Source organism: Fukomys damarensis, unplaced genomic scaffold, assembly GCF_012274545.1.
Source record: "Fukomys damarensis isolate Sample0158 unplaced genomic scaffold, DMR_v1.0_HiC HiC_scaffold_5, whole genome shotgun sequence".
Lineage (NCBI taxonomy): Eukaryota > Metazoa > Chordata > Mammalia > Rodentia > Bathyergidae > Fukomys > Fukomys damarensis.
Genome location: NW_022900917.1, coordinates 84,049,005 through 84,060,187, shown reverse-complemented (window position 1 = coordinate 84,060,187; position 11,183 = coordinate 84,049,005). Strand labels below are relative to the sequence as shown.

Below are 11,183 nucleotides of genomic sequence, written 5' to 3'. Positions count from 1 at the left end.
TTCTGGCCTATGCTTGGGAAGGGTGCCTAAAACCCACCGACACCTATGTAACCAGACTCATATCAATTATACTTCAATTCAATCAGGATCTTATATAATTCCTCCTGAAAATGCTTGGTGGGCTTGCAATGATGGCCTCACCCCCTGTATTTCAGGAGACTTGCTCAAAAAAAACCGGACCATGTATTATATCCTGGTCCAATTAATTCCCAGGATGACATATTATTCCTCAGAACAATTCTCCACCTTTTTTCCAAAAGATGAGCTCAGCCTCATAAGACCAAAAAGAAAACCTATAACAGCAATTACATTAGCTATATTAATTTCCCTCGGGGTTGTAGGGGCCGGGACGGACATAACCTCTCTCGTTCTCTCCAACAAGTATTATTCAAAACTCAGCCTGACCATAGATGAAGACATCGAACGACTGGAGACTGCCATCTCCCACCTTGAGACTTCCCTCACTTCCCTTGCTGAAGTTGTCCTGCAAAATAGGAGAGGCTTAAACTTACTTTTCCTCCAACAGGGAGGCCTATGTGCTGCACTCAAGGAAGATTGCTGCTTTTATGTAGACCACTCTGGAGTTATAAAGGATGCTATGGCCAAGGTCAGAGAAGTTTTAGAGAAAAGGAAGAAAGAAAGAGCACAATCCCAGAATTGGTCCCAAAATTGGTTTTCATCTTCCTGGCTATCTACCCTACTGCCCTCCATATTGGGGCCCCTACTATGTTTGTTACTTCTTATCTCCTTTGGACCCTGGGCTTTTAGAAAGCTTACTAGCTTTGTTAAGGAACAAATAGATGCCATCCAGGACAAGCCTATACAAGCTTATTACCATCGCCTCGATCTAATTGACCGTGGCGTAGCTGAAGAGGACCTTCCACCCCTTCCAATATGGGCCATAAGAGCATTATCTCAAAAATTTTAAAAAAATTAGAAACTCAATGAATCTAAAATTGGACAAATCCTGTTGACTACAACAACAGGCACAGAAGACTCCTTGGTAGAACCAGCTAATACTCAGAGCTAGCATACCCATCACCTACGTGGATATAGGCACCTACAGAGGCCTGGGACTAAATACCCGGGGAGGGAAGGTACTAATGCGCACGTGTACCTGTCTGAATCCCTTGAGGAACAAACTTGACCACATAGGGGCTAATACCAACAATCTCTGAGTTCTTGTGGACACAGTCTCCAAAAGACCTCAGGAGATAATTAAAGATCTCTCAGAGATCGCCCCTCTCTCGCTACAGATGACCCCAATGACGGATAAGACAGTCAAATGCTTGGCTGATCAACCTAAGACAGGGGCTTCTGTTGAAGTTATCAAGTCAATACTCCCCCTCTATGGTTAACGCCTACCAGCCTCTGCCAGAGGCCTCTACAAGCAGCCCATAAAAGCCACAGGATGTTGTTCAATCTGGATATCATTGAGTTTCCTTCTATTTGGCTTTCTTCTAAATTTTAGGCCCTAAGTCTTGACATAAATGACTCTATTCTGTTCTATTTTGCTTCTTTTAAAACTATTAAATATAAAATTGCTTCTTCTAAATCTAATAAATATCATAAGGTTTCTTCCTAGAGTAGCTATAAGTTGATTTAAGGTTTTTTCATAGTTTAATGATAAGTTCATTTTTAAATTAAAGTTTTTCTTCAGTTTAGTTATAAGTTGATTCAAGAATTAATAGGATTGACAAGATATTCTTTTTCATTTTAATAAATCGGCTTCTTTTAAATTTAATAGAAAGGGAAGAGATGTTGGGGACCAAGACCCCTGTGTGTCTCCACCCTCCGTGTGTGCCCCTCCACCCTGTGTGTATGTGTGCCCCTGATAGGAACTTTACACCCTCCTGGGGACATTCTGACCCCTCCCGGGAACATTCTGGCCATGCCCTACCTTATCTAGCTAGACCAGCCTAGGTTAGGTAACCCAGCAACCAGGAAACTCCCTGCTCATCCCTGCCTGCATAAAAGCTGCTGTGTGAGAAATAAAAATTGTCAAATTTTGACCATCTAAAAGAGCTCTGTCTGGTTCCTGTCTTCCTGCGTCGTTCCCGTTCCCGTTCCGGGTGGTCCCCTCCTCGAGCACTACTAATAACGAACCCCGCCGGCCGGGACAGATTATCTGAGCAGTCCTTGCACAGGACCCTAAGCTCACTCTACTTTCTTACAGGATCTGAGACTGTGAGACTGGTGAATAAGCTCTGCCTTCCAGTCTGCCCCAAGAAGTCTCACTTAAGTGTAACATTCGATGCCCTCACCATCAATTTCAGAATTGTTGCAAGAAGGACCTCTGCAACGTTGGAGTCCTAGTGGGGGGCAGTGCCTGGACCCTGGTGGGGGGACTCCTTTTCAGCGTGGGGTTGGGCTTCCTCTGGGCCCTGCTGTGAGGCCCTCTCTGGTCCCTTCTGCTCCTGGACCCCCTCTTCTGTCCCAGCTGGACCAGGCTCCTCCTTTGGGACCACACTAACAGTGAGTTGTAGGAATACTAAGCGGTTTTTAGCCCTGAGGCCAGGGTAGGGGGGCTGTCTTCGACCCTGTAAGTCCCCTGGTTGTAGGGCTCCGGTGTAGCCTCACTTTGTCACTGTGCCCATGACCTTCAGAGCCACATTCCTTGAGAGGCCGGCTTCCTTTACACCCCAGCTTCAGTCTAGGCTCTTCTGCTTGCTACTCTGGGCCCTGGGGTCACAGGAACATCAGGGGGAGGGACCAGAGTCCAAAGCTCCACCCTACACCTACTTCCCTGGGCCACTGCTGTCCCATACATCTGGGCTGACCCTCTCTCTGAAGTTAATAAATCCCTCTGCTCACCCAACACTAAGGCTTAGCTTCTCTTTGTCATCCGCCTCACCAAGGTCCCTGAAACACTCTGGTTAGCACCCTGGCCTTGAGGGATGTTCCAAAACTATGGGTGGCCAAACAGGGACTGGCCCACCCAGTGTCTGGTTTCCTGCCTTCCTGGCAGTACTCTCACCAAGACACCATTGGGGTCAGGTCAGATTTTCCCACACCTGCCATGTCTGCCCTTGGATAGGGCTCAGTGCTGCCTAGCTAGGGGTGGAGGTGTCTCTTGGTGGAAGGAAGGAGGGGTTCCCTCAGGGCCAGTGCTTGAGCACAGAATGGGTCCCCTGAATCTCTCAGGAGCACTTCTGGGGCTGGGGGAACAGGGATAGAGGTAGGTTGGCTGGAAGGTACTCTCAATGGAGGGCAGGCCCTGCCCTGCTGTCCTAGTGTCCTTTGGAGGTGAGTGCCACTCATTGCACAGGCTCAGGGCTGGGCTTGGACAGGAGTTATGGTTCTGCAAATGTCCTGGCTTCCCATACTGGCCAGCCTGTGCTGGATACTACCGTCCCTGTGATGTCACACAGAGGGACACTGTCCAGCCACTGCTCTGTCTCTTTGGATTTGGTGACCTAAATCAGGAGGTTCATTCTGATAAACAATAAGTAAATATTTAGCATGAGCATGTCCCAAATGTCAGTAAAAATAATTACTTGCTGCTTCTCTAAGACTCAGATTTAACTAGGTATCTTGTATTTTTTGTTTGCTTGCTCCAAAAACTCACCATGGTGAGTGAATAAGGAGGGTTAACTGCCACCACAGACACTCCTGAATTTAGGTGGCGAATACAATCTCCATGGGATGTGGATGGAGAACAGGCCTTGAACCCTGCCCAACCTTAGGAAGATTGTCCAAGATGCACAAATTGGTGCAGTGTTTGGGGAGAAAAGCCAGAGCTTTCTCCATCTGGTGGTAAGGAGATGTAAATGAAGGGAAGCTAGGCTGGAGGTGTGCAGAAGAAACTCCATCTTTCATCTTTGCTGGCAGCCACTTAGAAAATGCTGGGAGAGATGTGGGCAATGTCCAGGGCAAGCAGCTCCCACAGCACACCCAAGGACCAGTGGAGTCTTCCCCCAGGATGGGATTCGGCCCTGATGGTGCTTGACCGGGATCATTGGGATTTAGGACTAAAAAGTCCTGAGAAGACAAATTCACATTGTTTAAAACAGATGGGAAGAAAGTTGACTACAAGAGTGCTTAGCACCCCTATCCCTCCCACACCAGCCCACAGGGTAGGAGGGATAGAGGAGGGCCAGACAGGCCCCAGATTCTCTCCTGTCCTGCTCTGTCATGGTCAATCACAAGCTTGCACCCTCAAAAGCTCTGGGGCTGGTCACATTCAGCCAGTGTCTTCCTGCGGTCCCTCACATGTGGCAGGTAGCAAAGGAAGCCTTCATTCTCATGCGGGAATGCCCACAGGAATGCCCTTTGTCCTGCAGAACAAAGTAGCACATGCTTGCTGGTCCTCAACTGCCCTCACTGCTCTCCAGTGCCTGTCCTCCTGTCCTCCTGAAGTCATTCTCTTAACCCCCACCCCCATAAGAAGTTCTCATCCTTCCCCGTGAGCCCATGAGTCCTGGGAAAGAGAGAGGGAGAGGGAGGCACCTAGTGTTTTATAAAGAGGGAAGAGGCCTTGGGACTGGGAGGGAAGGGACTAGTTCAGGGAAGAGGGTAGCTGTGACTACAGGGCGGCTGTGGGTGCAGGTACTGGGGGTGCTGCTCTGTGGTTTCCATTCTCATGATACAGTGACTCGCTGCTCAGTGTGAGTCCACTCTGGTCACACAGTGGTGCAAGATGGAAGATGTCACTGTCCTCTGACACTGCTGGGGGAGGAGGTGTAAGGCATGGGGAATATCCTGTGAATTGATAATAATTTTTGATGAAATGTTTCCAAAACTCAAGGATGTTTTTGTCACTTTGTTTTTACTAAATAACTTATCTCTATCATTTTAATTTTCCAATTTTCCCCATTTAAATTGTGAAATCCCCAGTAAGGTTTTAATCTTCTGTTGATACTGATCTTGTCCATTGTTCTTTAAGGTATTTTCCCTCCTCTTTGCTTCCTGACTAGTTTCTTCAGGTTTACACACGATTGGTTTTTCCAAAGAAATGACTATGCCTGTGAATCATGTCTAATGTATGCATAATTTCTACATTGTTAATTTCTGCGTTTTACTGTTTCCTTATTTTACTTTCTCAGATTCACTTTCTTGTTCTTTTTTTAAACTTCCTGTGACAAAAGCTTTATTCATTAATGTGGAATCCTTTTTTGTTTTTGTTTTAATGCATAAAGGCAAGTCTACAGGTCTTCTCTAAGAATGCCCTAGGTGCATCCCATGAATTTTGAATTATAGTATGTTTGCCTTCAATTTAGCTCAATATGTTTTCTGATTGCCATTTTGTCTTGTCTGTTTTTTTGTTTGGCAGTACTGGAGATTGAACCTAGGGCCTTCACACTGAGCTACATTTCCAGCCCATTTTTAAAATGTTGAGACAGTATCTTGTTAAGTTTCCCAGGCTAGATTTCAACTTACAGTCCTCCTGCATTAGCCTCCAAGTGTGCTGGGGTTGAAGGTATGTGCCACCATACCTTCTTCTGATTTCCATTTTGATTTCTTCTTGAACTTTTTCTGTGACTCGTGGGTTATATATAAATATATTTCTTCACTGCCAGTGACAGGAGGGTTTCTGTGTTTTGGTTAATGATTTTTGCTACAATTGAACTGCAATGGGAGGAGAAGTCCCTCTGTGACTTCAGTTATTTGAACTTTGTGGAGACTCTTCTATGGCTCATCATGAGATATTTTGCCAGGGTTTGTGTGCCCTTGAGAAGCCCCTGTGCTCTGCCACACGGGGCTCTTCAAACTGTCTGCTCATGTCCCACCTCCGTGAGTCTCATCTCTCCATTTCTGCAGACTTCTTCCTGCCTTTTTTGTTACTCATATATGGCGTGTTATAAGGCCTCAGCATGAGTCTGAATATTTTTTATTTTAGTCCTGTCAGTCTTCTGCTTTATTTATTGTCTGTCCATTTAATGAATGTGTACAAATCTAGAATTTTTCACCTTCTGGTGAATTTTTAAAAATCATTTTGAAGCAAAGTTCCACGTTGCTGCTACTAATGCTTTATGTCACAAATCTTTAGTCTGTTGGAAATATACTTGTCTAAGATTTCTCTTATTTGGAGATTTCATGCCTTCTCATTCCCCATGATTGTCCTTCACCTTTTAGGTAGCTTTATGATTTATAGGTGTCTCCAGGTATTGTATATATTGCATATTTTAAAAACTAGGAGGCAAAACATTGTTTTAAAAGGAAACATTCCCCTGTGTTTTTAAAATTGCAGGTTGGGTGGTGAAACCAATCAAGTGGGACACATCTAACATGCTCTCAAAAAACAAAACAAAACAAAACAAACCCCAGAAGGGAAAGTGGTATCTGTTTGTCACAGGAAGTAAGGGTGAGCACTGCTTTGCAAACTCTTGCTGCACATACACACATAAAACACATACCTTTCTGATAAGTGTGTGTGTGTGTGTGTGTGTGTGTGTGTGCATGCTTATGCACATTCTTGTTGCCACACAAATGTTTTTCTTACTGAGAGTCAAGGTAAAGCTTAAAGATTGAAAAGCACTTTGTGGCAGTCAGTGATAGCCATGTCTTTGTTATTTTCTTCTCGCTGAGTCACAATACCTGGCACCCACAAGTGAGAGGAGGAAATGTTTCTTTAGTTCAGTTTGTGGAGGTTTCAGTTCATAGTTGGCTGGCTCCAAGGAAGGGTGGCATGGCAGAGGGGCCAGGCGAAGGAGAACTAGTCCATAGTAGTCCATAGTGTGGTAGTGTGGTAGGCAGGAAGCAGTGAGCACTGAAGGGAGGATGGATCTATCTATCTATCTATCTATCTATCTATCTATCTATCTATCTATCTCCTGGCCACATTCACAGTGACCACCTCTTCCCACCAGGGGTCACCTCCCAACATCACACCCAGCTATAATCCCATTAGTGGACTAATCCAGCTTCACATCCAGTCACCTCTCAAATACCCACCTGTGAGTGCATGAAGCTTTGGAAGTACATGTAGGTATCAGCTGTAGACCCAGGCAGCATCTGCTTTAACTCTTTTTTGGCTGTTTTGTCCATCTCAGGTTGTAGACAGGGCCTGGCTGTAGGGATAGGTGACACCTGAGTCGGGGGAGATGCCGGCCCCACAGAAACACATGTATTCACAGTAGACCCAAGGTAGCTTGGGCCTTGCCCACAAGTGCCGGAGTCACCACTGGTTCCTCTAGGTCACTGTCCCCTGCTTTGTTTAGGTCTTCCCTCTATGTCTCTGTTTGGATATCACCAAATCTGAAAGTTCTTTTTCTGCTTAGCATTTTCCTGTCAGCCCATAAAGAAATAAGCAGCAGAAGAGCTTATTCAGTGGCACTTCCTTCCTGGCAGGGGTGCGCCTAGGTTTTACTAGGGGTGGTGACAATGGTGTGGTTTGCTCCCTGTTGCGACAGCTTTATATGGGAAGGTTTCCAAGGATCAGGTGCTACGTTGTTTCTTCCCTAATTTGGGCACCGGTGGATCTGTCGGTGTTTATCATTATAAGGAGACTACAACGAGCCCAAGGTTGTCAGGAGTGTTACTATGGCTCCAGTGGGCTAGTGCTTCCCTTGTGGGGAAGTGTGGTGTTTTTGTGACTGGCAGCTAGGGACATTTGGTTTCAGCATCCAGGCTTTAAGTTTTGAAGGCAAGCAGTACATCTGATAAGACAGCTGGCTATCAGTAACTTAGGGCTTATCCTGGTGACCAGGACACATTCCTATCATCCTCAGCCATCTTTTGGGAAGCCCTTGGGGACTCTCCTGGGTGGGGGTCTCTGCTTGCAGTTTTTTTTTGTTTTTTTTTTTTTGTCCCAGAGCTCCATTCCTAGTCCTGGGACTCCCAGGGACCCAATTCTGGTTCTGCCATGTAAAGGGGTCCCCTCGCCAGGGCCCAGACCTTCTCTACCCACCAATGTCCCAGAGGCTCTGCCCTCTAACCCCTGGCAGCCTAGCTGCCCCCTGCCTAGCACCTTGGAGGGCATTAGTCCTTATTCCAAAAGGTGCAGGTGTGGGTTTCTGTGGGGCTCAATGGGGATGGGATGGGGGGCTGGTCAGGATAGAAGATGTCTGGATATCTTTAAGGGACCTGCCCATGCCAAGAACAGATGCCCCACTGACACAGTCATGACATAAAAACCACCATAGAACCTCAGGTCCTTCACCAGTTAGTTATTCATCAAAAAGCATGGTTTGTGTTTTCTTCTCAGGGAGACAGGGACTTAAAAGTAGTTTTTGCAACAACAACAACAACAACCAAAAAAGAAAAAAATGAAAAAGAGCAACTCTTCCACTTGAGCCTACAGAGGCCCAATAGGTGACTAAAGGTAGAACAAAGCTTGACCTTCATTTATAAAACAGGTCAAATCCTCCTGAGCTCCCTGCTTATAGGTATATTAAACATTTACGAAATATTTGTCTAAAAGTTGGTAAAGCAAAGTTTATTAGACCTAAATTTACCTAAACTATCTCATCCCTCTTCAAGACTGAGGACACCAGGATAAGAGATTTATAGAAATATTTAGCTACACTCAGAATTTCCATTGCCTTAAACCTAAGATCACCTTGGATTCCAGCAGAGCCTCACTTAATTGAAATTTCCCTTCAAGACATGAGGATTCATGTGTGGGAATCAACCTGTCTCTCCAGTCATAGGGATTCAACCTGAGCTATGAAACCAGGCCTGAGATAATGATCGACTGGACCCTGGCACACAGTATCTCGCAAAAGTGGTCTCCCTTCTTTTATGGACAGGCCAGTCTGATTCTTTTCATCAGAGCACATTCCTTTCAGCTACTCAAGCTAGAGTCCTTTTCCTATCTTCTCTTACCTTCCAATTAATGTACATTCCAATAATGCACATTCATAGTCAATTTAGTTTTAGTTTTCATTATTGCTAAAGCAAAGACCTTCACTAGCTGGTGACATCACCCCTTGACAGGTTCTGAACCCCTCTTTTGAGAGGGCAGGAGGTGCACAGTCTAGGGTCTCAGAGGCCAGAAAGGAGATAAAGCCTGGTCCTGCCTTGGCCATTCCCAGTGTCATCTGCTATCGCACCTCCTTGTGTTAGGGGTAGTGACAATATGAATTTACTGGCAAAAACTTTTGGAAAGAGAATATAAAGGGAACCACAGCTCTGACCAAGGTCAAGTTGGGCTCTTAAGCAAGAACAGTCAGATAAGATAGGAAAAGGGCCTCAGTTTGAGGAACTGAAGCAGGAGCATGTCTGGAGAAGAGGATCTAACTAGCCTGTTCACAAAAGGACAGAGACCAGCTACATGGATGTGGGCTGGTTTCTTCGCGCTGCAGGAATCCTCACAGCTCCAGTCCTGATTTGATTTCCATAAAATTATTGTCTCAAAAAATAATTGTTCCTGTGGCTCTTTCAGCCATGTGAGACTCTGCTTTTCCTGGGACCCAGATTTAGGCCAACAGCTGGAGGTTGGTCAGAAGTCTCTGTGAACCCTGAAAAGGATATTAGTGGTATTATTGTAGATATTTAAGTTGCTTATATTATCTTGTAGGCAGTTAGACAGGGCAGCCTTCAAGTCGCAGCCCTCAGGAGCCAACATAGAGAACAATTAAGGCACATTCACTGGTTAGCATTATAAAAAAGAAAAAGTTTCTACTTCTGTAGAGATAGATAGCGGTGATTGATATTCTAAATGGGAAATTCCTTGTATGTGATGTATTTTCCCATTTGATCCCTATTTAATCAGTATTACCTGTGTGACTGTACTTATAATCTTACTGGTCTGTCATGGTTTTGCCCTACCTCAGGCCCACCTTGTAATTTTCCATTGGGTCTTATAGTTTTGTCCCACCTTGAACCAGTCTCACTTAGAGGCTTTGCTCCAGAAAAACCTCCTGGGAACTAGGATCCTGGCAAACCACTTTCAGGTCCCCCTTCTGGGTCTCTTAGACAGAAGCTTTCTCTCTCAATAAATCTGTCCTACTCTTAACCTCCATTGTTCCTAGAATCCATTCCTCAATTTTAGGGAACACAAACTTGAGTTTCGGATACTTAGCAGTTTTGGGGGGGTTACATCTCTTCCCTCTATGTCAGTATCCTACTGTCTGTCCTCTAGTCTGGAAAGGGAATGAGAGAGGCTAGGTGAATTTAGGGCTAGATAATAAATATTGTTTTGCCAGCTTTCCTAAATTAGTAGCATACCTGAGGTAGAGTAGAATAAATAAAGTGGTAGAAAAGAGGTCAAGAAAATAATTTAAAAATTGTATTTTTAAAAAGATTGTGACCTCCAGCCTCAAAGTTACCCAGTGGTATCCATATTAACATTCCCTAGGCTAATTTATGTTCTTTTCCTTCCAGACCCAAGGAAAGTTGAGTTTCCTTCCCCCTAAAATTCCATAAGGATACTGTAAGTCTGAAAATTAGTTTAACTGCGAAAGTAGAGTAAAACCGTGATCTTAAAGGAACAGATTGACAGAATTCAAAGAATGCTTACATTATCCATCTTAAAACAAAAACACAATAGGTGCATACCTTTCACAAACTGTAAAATGGGCTATTAACCTTCTTGGGGGAGGGGTGGGCCTCTTTTCCATGGGTTTTCCTGTCCTCAGGAGATAGCTTGACATAAATGCTCCCAGTTCCAGAAGATGGTGTGCTTCTCTCTTACGGGCTCCTACTCTTATTTCTTTGAGTGTGCACTTTTAAAATTCTGCCTAATAAGGCTGGGTGTGGTGGTGCACGCCTGTAATCCCAGCACTTGGGAGGCTGAGGCAGGAGGATAGCTGTGAGTTCGAGACCAGCCTGAGCTACATAGTGAATTTCAAGTCAATCTCAACTACATAGTGAGACCCTGTCTCAAAACCCACCCCCCAAAAAATTCTGCCTAATAAATCCCTTTATGTACCTTACTGAACCATCCTGAAAATTCTTTTTCTGCAATGGAAGTTAGCAGATATGCAACTATCTCATGGGTTGTGTGAGTCAAGGTTAATCATTAGATGCATGATTTGTGTTCTGAAATAGGGCCTTCAAAGTGGTTTTTGCTAAAAACAAAACAAAACCATGACAGTTCAGTTGGGCCTACAGATGCCCAATGGTAATAGTACAGAGCTTGACCTTCATTTTGTATGTTCATTACCTTAAACTTTGGATATAGATGTATCACTAGACAGGGTCCAAGGAGGTCCCCAAGGCAGAAACGGGGACAGAAGTCCATCCCTGGAAAAGCTGTCTGGCCTCCAACCGTCATGCCAGCACTAAAAGAAAAAAAAAAA

At 44.8% G+C, this 11,183-nt stretch overlaps 1 protein-coding gene across 1 annotated transcript in view; it reads right to left on the bottom strand.

Annotated features, from left to right (window-relative positions):
- Nucleotides 1-11,156, bottom strand: part of Ly6l (lymphocyte antigen 6 family member L) — a 43,221-nt gene extending 32,065 nt beyond the window's left edge. The window contains exons 1-2 of the mRNA XM_010639240.2: nucleotides 11,048-11,156; nucleotides 6,895-7,010 (exon numbers count right to left, since the gene is read on the bottom strand). The gene's annotated coding sequence lies outside the window, so the exon portion shown is untranslated. The remainder of the gene's footprint in view (nucleotides 1-6,894; nucleotides 7,011-11,047) is intronic.
- Nucleotides 11,157-11,183: the final 27 nt, after the last annotated feature.